Below are 10,499 nucleotides of genomic sequence, written 5' to 3'. Positions count from 1 at the left end.
AACGCATGCGAGGTCTTTAATGCAAGAATCAAAGAAGCAAGGGCCAAGCCAATCATCACGCTACTTGAAGAGGTTAGAATGTTTGTCATGAGAACAATCGCTAAAAACAAAGTTAACCTACCCAACTGGTGCGCGAAATTGTGATCCCTGATAATGGCTTCAAAAACTTGGTGCTCAAATCTTAATTCATAATTTGTCACAACTTCGATACAACTAACCAGCAAGTGCACTGGGTCGTCCAAGTAATAAAACCTTACGTGAGTAATGGTCGATCCCACGGAGATTGTTGGTATGAAGCAAGCTATGGTCATCTTGTAAATCTCAGTCAGGCGGATATCAAATGGTTATGGAGTTTTCGAATAATAATAATAAATAAATAGAAAATAGGATAGAGATACTTATGTAATTCATTGGTGAGAATTTCAGATAAGCGTATAGAGATGCTTTCGTTCCTCTGAACCTCTGCTTTCCTGCTGTCTTCATCCAACCAATCCTACTCCTTTCCATGGCAAGCTGTATGTTAGGCATCACCGTTGTCAATGGCTACATCCTGTCCTCTCAGTGAAAATGGTCCAATGCGCTGTCACTACATGGCTAATCATCTGTCGGTTCTCGATCATACTGGAATAGGATCCATTGATCCTTTTGCGTCTGTCACTACGCCCAGCACTCGCGAGTTTAAAGCTCGTCACAGCCATCCCTTCCCAGATCCTACTCGGAATACTACAGACAAGGTTTAGACTTTCCAGATCTCAGGAATGGCCATCCATGGGTTCTAACTTATACCACAAAGATTCTGATTAAGGAATCTAAGAGATACTCATTCAATCTAAGGTAGAACGAAAGTGGTTGTCAGGCACGTGTTCATAGGGAATGATGATGACTGTCACGATCATCACATTCATGTTGAAGTGCGAATGGATATCTTAGAAGCGGAATAAGTTGAATTGAATAGAAAAACAGTAGTACTTTGCATTAATCTTTGAGGAACAGCAGAGCTCTACACCTTAATCTATAGTGTGTAGAAACTCTACCATTGAAAAATACATAAGTGAAAGGTTCAGGAATGGCCGAGTGGCCAGCCCTCCATGATCTAAGAACTAGACGTCCCAAGATGATCCGAAGATGTAAATACAATAGCAAAAAGTCCTATTTATACTAGACTAGCTACTAGGATTTACAGAAGTAAGTAATTGATGCAGAAATTCACTTCCGGGGCCCACTTGGTGTGTGCTTGGACTGAGCTTGAAGTTTACACGTGCAGAGGCTTCTTTTGGAGTTGAACGCCAAGTTGTAACATGTTTTTGGCGTTGAACTCTGGTTTGTGACGTGTTTCTGGCGTTTAACTCCAGACTGCAGCGTAGAACTGGCATTCAACGCCCTTTTGCGTCGTCTACATTTGGGAAAAGTATGGACTATTATATATTTATGGAAAGCCCTGGATGTCTATTTTCCAACGCCGTTGAGAGCGCGCCATTTGGAGTTCTGTAGCTCTAGAAAATCCACTTTGAGTGTAGGGAGGTCAGAATCCAACAACATCAGCAGTCCTTCTTCAACCTCTGAATCTGATTTTTGCTCAAGTCCCTCAATTTCAGCCAGAAAATACCTGAAATCACAGAAAAACACACAAACTCATAGTAAAGTCCAGAAATGTGAATTTAACATAAAAACTAATAAAAACATCCCTAAAAGTAACTAGATCCTACTAAAAACATACTAAAAACAATGTCAAAAAGCGTATAAATTATCCGCTCATCACAACACCAAACTTAAATTGTTGCTTGTCCCCAAGCAACTGAAAATCAAATAGGATAAAAAGAAGAGAATATACAATAAATTCCAAACTATCAATGACACATAGCTCCAATCAGATGAGCGGGACTTGTAGCTTTTTGCCTCTTGAATAGTTTTGGCATCTCACTTTATCCATTGAGGTTCAGAATGATTGGCATCTATAGGAACTCAGAGTTCAGATAGTGTTATTGATTCTCCTAGTTTAGTATGTTGATTCTTGAACACAGCTACTTTATGAGTCTTGGCCGTGGCCCTAAGCATTTTGTTTTCCAGTATTACCACCGGATACATAAATGCCACAAACACATAACTGGGTGAACCTTTTCAGATTGTGACTCAGCTTTGCTAAAGTCCCCAAATAGAGGTGTCCAGGGTTCTTAAGCACACTCTTCTTTTTCTTTGGACCTTGACTTTAACCGCTCAGTCTCAAGTTTTCACTTGACACCTTCACACCACAAGCACATGGTTAGAGACAGCTTGGTTTAGCCGCTTAGGCCAGGATTTTATTCCTTTAGGCCCTCCTATCCACTGATGCTCAAAGCCTTGGGATCCTTTTTATTACCCTTGCCTTTTGGTTTTAAGGGCTATTGGCTTTTTGCTCTTGCCTTTTGGTTTTAAGAGCTTTTGGCTTTTTCTGCTTGCTTTTTCTTTTTCTATTTTTTTTTCGCCAATTTTTTTTTCTGCAAGCTTTGTATTCACTGCTTTTTCTTGCTTCAAGAATCATTTTTATGATTTTTCAGATTATCAAATAACATGTCTCCTGTTCATCATTCTTTTAAGAGCCAACATATTTAACATTCTAAAACACCAACTTCAAAAGACATATGCACTGTTCAAGCATTCATTCAGAAAACAAAAAGTATTGTCTCCACATCAATATAATTAAACTAAGTTCAAGGATGAATTCGAAACCATGTACTTCTTGTTCTTTTATTTTTAAAACATTTTTCATTTAAGAGAGGTGATGGATTCATATTCACTACTTTAAGGCATAGACACTTAGACACTAATGATCATGTAATAAAGACACAAACATAGATAAACATTTAACATAAGAAAACAAAAAATAGAAAATTTGAGAACAAGGAATGAGTCCATCTTAGTGATGGTGGCGTTTTCTTCTTGAGGTACCAATGATGTCCTTGAGCTCTTCTATGTCTCTTCCTTGTCTTTGTTGCTCCTCCCTCATAACTCTTTGATCTTCTCTAATTTCATGGAGGATGATTGAGTGCTCTTGATGTTCCACCCTTAGTTGTCCCATGTTGGAACTCAGTTCTCCTAGGGAGGTGTTGATTTGCTCCCAAAAGTTCTGTGGAGGAAAGTGCATCCCTTAAGGCATCTCAGGGATTTCTTGGTGATGAGCTTCTTTATGCGTCTCTTGAGATCCATGAATAGGCTCTCTTGTTTGCTCCATCCTTTTCTTAGTGATGGGCTTGTCCTCATCAATGAGGATATCTCCCTCTATGTCAATCCTAGCCGAATTGCATAGATGGCAAATGAGGTGAGGGAAGGCTAACCTTGCCATAGTGGAGGACTTGTCAGCCACCTTGTAGAGTTCTTGAGGTATAATCTCATGAACCTCCACCTCTTCTCCAATCATGATGCTATGGATCATGATGGCCCAGTCTATAGTAACTTCAGACCGGTTGCTAGTGGGAATGATTGAGCGTTGAATGAACTCCAACCATCCTCTAGCTACAGGCTTAAGGTCCTGTCTTCTCAGTTGAACCGGTTTGCCTTTTGAGTCAATCTTCCATTGAGCTCCTTCCACACATATGTCCATGAGGACTTGGTCCAACCTTTGATCAAAATTGACTCTCCTTGTGTAGGGGCGTGCGTTTTCTTCCATCAGTGGCAAGTTGAACGCCAACCTCACATTTTCCGGACTAAAATCTAAGTATTTCCCCCGAACCATGGTGAGATAATTCTTTGGGTTCGGGTTCTTACTTTGATCATGGTTCCTAGTAATCCATGCATTAGCATAGAACTCTTGAATCATTAGAACTCCGACTTGTTGGATGGGGTTTGTTAGAACTTCCCAACCTCTTCTTTGGATCTCATGTCGGATCTCTGGATACTCATTTTTCTTGAGTTTGAAAGGGACCTCGGGGATCACCTTCTTCTTGGCCACAACATCATAGAAGTGGTCTTGATGGGCTTTGGAGATGAATCTTTCCATCTCCCATGACTCGGAGGTGGAAGCTTTTGTCTTCCCTTTCCCTTTTCTAGAGGATTCTCCGGTCTTAGATGCCATCAATGGTAATGAAAAAACAAAAAGCTTATGCTTTTACCATACCAAACTTAGAATATTGCTCGCCCTCGAGCAAGAGAAGAAAGAAAAGATGAAGAAGAAGAAATGGAGGAGAGGGAGAGAGGTTTGTGTTTCGGCCAAGAAGAGGAAGAGAGGGTTGTGTTGTGTGAAAATGAAGAAGAATGGAGGGGTTTATATAGTAGAGGGAGAGGGGTTAGGTTCGGCCATTTAGGGTGGGTTTGGGTGGAAAAGTGATTTTGAATTTTGAAGGTAGGTGGGGTTTATGAGGTAGGTTTATGGAGAAGAGTGGATTGATGTGAGTGGTGAAGGGGTAGTAGGGAAGAGAGCTTGAGGTGATAGGTGAAGGGGTAATTTGGAAGAGAGCTTGAGGTGATTGGTGAAGGGTTTTGGGGAAGGGTGTTTATTGGGAAGAGAGGATGAATGAGAAGAGGGAAGAGTATGAGTGGAGGTAGGTGGGGATCTTGTGGGGTCCACAGATACTGAGATGATCCTGTGGGGTCCACAGATCCTGAGGTGTCAAGGAATTGCATCCCTGCACCAATTAGGCATGTAAAATGCCTTTGCATGCAATTCTGGCGTTTAAACGCCGAATTGGTGCTTGTTCTGGGCGTTCAGCGCCCAGATACAGCATGTTTCTGGCGTTCAGCGCCAGCCTTCCTCAGTGTGCATTCCTGGCATCTGAACGCCAGGATGCTGCTTGTTTTGGGCGTTCAACGCCAGATCCATGCTCTGTTCTGGCATTGAACGCCAGCCAGATGCTCCTTACTGGCGTTTAAACGCCAGTAAGCCCTTCCTCCAGGGTGTGATTTTTCTTCTGCTATTTTTGATTCTGTTTTTAATTTTTGTATTTATTTTGTGACTCCACATGATCATGAACCTAATAAAACATGAAAGAACAATAAAATAAAATTAGATAAATAAAAATTGGGTTGCCTCCCAACAAGCGCTTTTTTAATGTCAATAGCTTGACAGTGGGCTCTCATGGAGCCACACAGGTGATCAGGTCAATTTTATAGACTTCCCAACACCAAACTTAGAGTTTGGATATGGGAGTTCAACACCAAACTTAGAGTTTGGCTGAGGCCTCCGAACACCAAACTTAGAGTTTGACTGTGGGGGCTTTAGTTGACTCTGTACTGAGAGAAGCTTTCTATGCTTCCTCTCCATTGTTACAGAAGGAGATTCTTGAGTTTTAAACACAAGGTTGTCCTCATTCAGTTGAAGGATCAATTCTCCTCTGTTTACATCAATCATAGTTCTTGCTGTGGCTAGGAAGGGTCTTCCAAGGATGATGGATTCATCCTCTTCCTTTCCAGTGTCTAGGATTATGAAATCAGCAGGGATGTAAAGGCCTTCAACCTTTACTAACACGTCCTCTACCTGACCATAAGCCTCTTTTCTTGAATTGTCTGCCATCTCTAATGAGATTCTAGCAGCTTGCACCTCAAAAATTCCCAGTTTCTCCATTACAGAGAGTGGCATGAGGTTTATTCCTGATCTAAGGTCACATAGAGCCTTCTCAAAGGTCATGGTGCCTATGGTACAAGGTATTAGGAACTTTCCAGGATCCTGTTTCTTTTGAGACAATCTCAGTTGATCCAATGCATTTAGTTCATTGGTGAACAGGGGAGGTTCATCTCCCCAAGTCTCTTTACCAAATAAATTGGCATTCAGCTTCATGATTGCACCAAGGAACTTGGCAACTTGCTCTTCAGTAACATCCTCATTCTCTTCAGAAGAGAAATACTCATCAGATCTCATAAATGGCATAAGGAGGTTCAATGGAATCTCCATGGTCTCTAGATGAGTCTCAGATTCCTTTGGTTCCTCAGAGGGGAACTCCTTATTGATCACTGGACGTCCCAGGAGGTCTTCCTCCTTGGGATTCACATCCTTTCCTTCCTCCTTGGATTCGGCCATGATGGTTATATCAATGGCCTTACACTCTCCTTTTGGATTTTTTTCTGTATTGCTTGGGAGAGTACTAGGAGGGATTTCAGTGATCCTTTTACTCAGCTGGCCTACTTGTGCCTCCAAATTTCTAATGGAGGACCTTGTTTCATTCATGAAACTTAGAGTGGCCTTAGATAAATCAGAGACTAAATTTGCTAAGCTAGATGGATTCTGCTCAGAATTCTCTGTCTGTTGCTGAGTGGATGATGGAAAAGGTTTACTATTGTTAAACCTGTTTCTTCCACCATTATTAAAGCCTTGTTGAGGCTTTTGTTGATCCTTCCATGAGAGATTTGGGTGATTTCTCCATGAGGGATTATAGGTGTTTCCATATGGTTCACCCATGTAATTCACCTCTGCTATTCCAGGATTTTCAGGATCATAAGCTTCTTCTTCAGAAGATGCCTCTTGAGTACTGTTGGATGCAGGTTGCATTCCATTCAGACTCTGAGAAATCATATTGACTTGCTGAGTCAATATTTTATTTTAAGCTAATATGGCATTCAGAGCATCAATTTCAAGAACTCCCTTCTTTTGAGGCGTCCCATTACTCACAGGATTCCTCTTAGAAGTGTACATAAACTGGTTGTTAGCAACCATGTCAATAAGTTCTTGAGCTTCTGCAGGCATTTTCTTTAGGTGAATGGATCCACCTGCAGAAGTATCCAATGACATTTTAGCTAATTCAGACAGACCATCATAGAATATATCCAGGATGGTCCATTCTGAAAGCATGTCAGAAGGACACTTTTTGGTCAGTTGCTTGTATCTCTCCCAAGCTTCATAGAGGGATTCACCTTCTTTCTGTCTGAAGGTTTGGACATCCACTTTAAGCTTACTAAGCTTTTGAGGAGGAAAGAACTTGGTTAAGAAAGCCTTGACCAGCTTATCCCAAGAGTTCAGGCTATCTTTAGGTTGTGAGTCCAACCATGTTCTAGCTCTGTCTCTTACAACAAACGGGAAAAGCATAAGCATGTAGACCTCGGGATCAACCCCATTGGTCTTAACAGTATCACAGATCTGCAAGAATTCAGTTAAGAACTGAAAAGGGTCTTCAGATGGAAGTCCATGAAACTTGCAGTTCTGCTGCATCAGAGAAACTAATTGAGGTTTCAGCTCAAAGTTGCTTGCTCCAATGGTAGGAATTGAGATGCTTCTTCCATGTAAATTGGAATTAGGTGCAGTAAAGTCACCAAGCATCCTCCTTGCATTATTATTATTTTCGGCTGCCATCTCCTCTTCCTGTTCGAAAATTCCTGTAAGGTTGTCTCTGGATTGTTGTATTTTAGCTTCTCTTAGGTTCCTTTTCAGAGTCCTTTCAGGTTCAGGGTCTGCTTCAACAAGAATGTTCTTGTCCTTGCTCTTGCTCATATGAAAAAGAGGGGAACAGAAAATAATAATAGGGATCCTTTTTACCACAGTATAGAGGTTCCCTTCTGAATAGAAGAAAAGAAGAAAGAGAGTAAAAAAGAGAAGAATTCGAACTCAGAAGAAAAGAAGGGGTTCGAATTTTTGGGTGAGGAGAAGTGTTAGTAGATGAATAAATAAATAGAAGGATATGAGAGAGAGAATTTCAAAAATTAAATTTTGAAAAAGAGTTAATGATTTTCGAAAATTAAAGGAGAATTGAAATTAAAATTAAAATTTAAACAATTAATTAACTAAAAAGAATTTTTGAAAAAGAGGGAGGTATTTTCGAAAATTAGAGAGGGATAGTTAGTTAGGTAGTTTTGAAAGAGATAAGAAACAAACAAAAAGTTAATTAGTTAGTTGAAACAAATTTTGAAAATCAATTTTTTAAAAGATAAGAAGATAAGAGTTAGAAAAGATATTTGAAAAAGATATAATATGAAAAGTTATGATTAAAAAGATATGATTTTGAAAAAGATAAGATAAAAAGATATTTTTGAAAAGATATAATTGAAATTAGTTTTGAAAAAGATTTGATTTTTAAAATCACAATTAATGACTTGATTCACAAGAAATCACAAGATATGGTTCTAGAACTTAAAGTTTGAATCTTTCTTAACAAGTAAGTAACAAACTTGAAATTTTTGAATCAAAACATTAATTGTTGATGATATTTTCAAAAATATGATATAAAATTAAGAAAAATATTTTTGAAAAATATTTTTAAAATTTTCAAAAATAAATAAGAAAAATGAAAAAGATATGATTTTTGAAAAAGATTTTGAAAAAGATAAGATTTTTAAATTAAAAATTTGATTTGACTCATAAGAAACAACTAAATTTTAAAAAGTTTTGAAAAAGTCAACTCAAATTTTCGAATTTATGAGAAGAAAAGGGGAAGATATTTTTTTGATTTTTAAATTTTTAATGATGAAAGAGAAAAACATCAAAAAGACTCAATGCATGAAAATTTTGGATCAAAACATGTGATGCATGCAAGAACACTATGAATGTTAAGATGAACACCAAGAACACTTTGAAGATCATGATGAACATCAAGAACATATTTTGGAAAATTTTTTATGCAAAGAAAACATGCAAGACACCAAACTTAGAAATCTTTAATGCTTGGACTCTAACAAACGAAAAATGCATATGAAAAACAGGAAAAGACACAAAACAAGAAAATTTAAAGATCAAACAAGAAGACTTACCAAAAACAACTTGAAGATCATGAAGAACATTATGAATGCATGAATTTTTGAAAAATGCATAAATTTTTAGAAAAAATGCAATTGACACCAAACTTGAAATTAACTCAAGACTCAAACAAGAAACACAAAATATTTTTGATTTTATGATTTTATGATTTTTTTGTATTTTCTTTTAAATTTTTTTTCGAAAAACATATAGGAAAAAGAAAATAAGAAATTCAAAATTTTTAATAAGAATTCCAGGAATCTTTCAATGTTAGCCTAAAGCTCCAATCCAAGGGTTAGGCATGGCTTAATAGCCAGCCAGCTTTAGGATATAAATCAGGCATGCAACAGCTGATACTTCATCCAACTCTATATACATGCCTTTTATGTTGACAAGTGGAAGCCTCAATCCAAAAGAATTTGGATATGGCTTTACAGCCAACCAGGCTTCAACATGCTTCATGAAACACTAGAATTCATTCTTAAAAATTTAGAATAATTTTCGAAAACAGATGAGAAATTTTTGAAAGATTTTTGAAAAATTCTTGAAAATAGGACAAAAAGAAAATTACCTAATCTGAGCAACAAGATGAACCGTCAGTTGTCCAAACTCGAACAATCCCCGGCAACGGCGCCAAAAACTTGGTGCACGAAATTATGATCCCTGATAATGGCTCCAAAAACATGGTGCTCAAATCTTAATTCATAATTTGTCACAACTTCGATACAACTAACCAGCAAGTGCACTGGGTCATCCAAGTAATAAAACCTTACGTGAGTAAGGGTCGATCCCATGGAGATTGTTGGTATGAAGCAAGCTATGGTCATCTTGTAAATCTCAGTCAGGCGGATATCAAATGGTTATGGAGTTTTCGAATAATAATAATAAATAAACAGAAAATAGGATAGAGATACTTATGTAATTCATTGGTGAGAATTTCAGATAAGCGTATAGAGATGCTTTCGTTCCTCTGAACCTCTGCTTTCCTGCTGTCTTCATCCAACCAATCCTACTCCTTTCCATGGCAAGCTGTATGTTAGGCATCACCGTTGTCAATGGCTACATCCTGTCCTCTCAGTGAAAATGGTCCAATGCGCTGTCACTGCATGGCTAATCATTTGTCGGTTCTCGATCATACTGGAATAGGATCTCGATCATACTGGAATAGGATCCATTGATCTTTTTGCGTTTGTCACTACGCCCAGCACTCGCGAGTTTGAAGCTCGTCATAGTCATCCCTTCCCAGATCCTACTCGGAATACCACAGACAAGGTTTAGACTTTCCGGATATCTGGAATGGCCATCCATGGGTTCTAACTTATACCACGAAGATTCTGATTAAGGAATCCAAGAGATACTCATTCAATCTAAGGTAGAACGGAAGTGGTTATCAGGCATGTTTTCATAGGGAATGATGATGACTGTCACAATCATCACATTCATGTTGAAGTGCGAATGGATATCTTAGAAGCGGAATAAGTTGAATTGAATAGAAAAATAGTAGTATTTTGCATTAATCTTTGAGGAACAACAGAGCTCTACACCTTAATCTATGGTGTGTAGAAACTCTACCATTAAAAAATACATAAGTGAAAGGTTCAGGAATGGCCGAGTGGCCAGCCCTCCATGATCTAAGAACTAGACGTCCCAAGATGATCCGAAGATGTAAATACAATAGCAAAAAGTCCTATTTATACTAGACTAGCTACTAGGATTTACAGAAGTAAGTAATTGATGCAGAAATTCACTTTCGGGGCCCACTTGGTGTGTGCTTGGACTGAGCTTGAAGTTTACACGTGCAGAGGCTTCTTTTGGAGTTGAACGCCAAGTTGTAACATGTTTTTGGCGTTGAACTCTGGTTTGTGACGTG

General features: G+C 38.5%; 1 non-coding gene across 1 annotated transcript; it reads left to right on the top strand.

Moving 5' to 3' along the window:
• Positions 1–6,748: 6,748 nt before the first annotated feature.
• Positions 6,749–6,856, top strand: LOC112787904 (small nucleolar RNA R71). The gene has a single exon (XR_003195289.1). It is a non-coding gene; the product is annotated as a small nucleolar RNA R71 (small nucleolar RNA).
• Positions 6,857–10,499: the final 3,643 nt, after the last annotated feature.

Source organism: Arachis hypogaea, chromosome 20 (genome assembly GCF_003086295.3).
Source record: "Arachis hypogaea cultivar Tifrunner chromosome 20, arahy.Tifrunner.gnm2.J5K5, whole genome shotgun sequence".
In the NCBI taxonomy this organism is placed as follows: Eukaryota; Viridiplantae; Streptophyta; class Magnoliopsida; order Fabales; family Fabaceae; genus Arachis; species Arachis hypogaea.
This window is presented reverse-complemented; position numbering and strand designations above follow the sequence as displayed.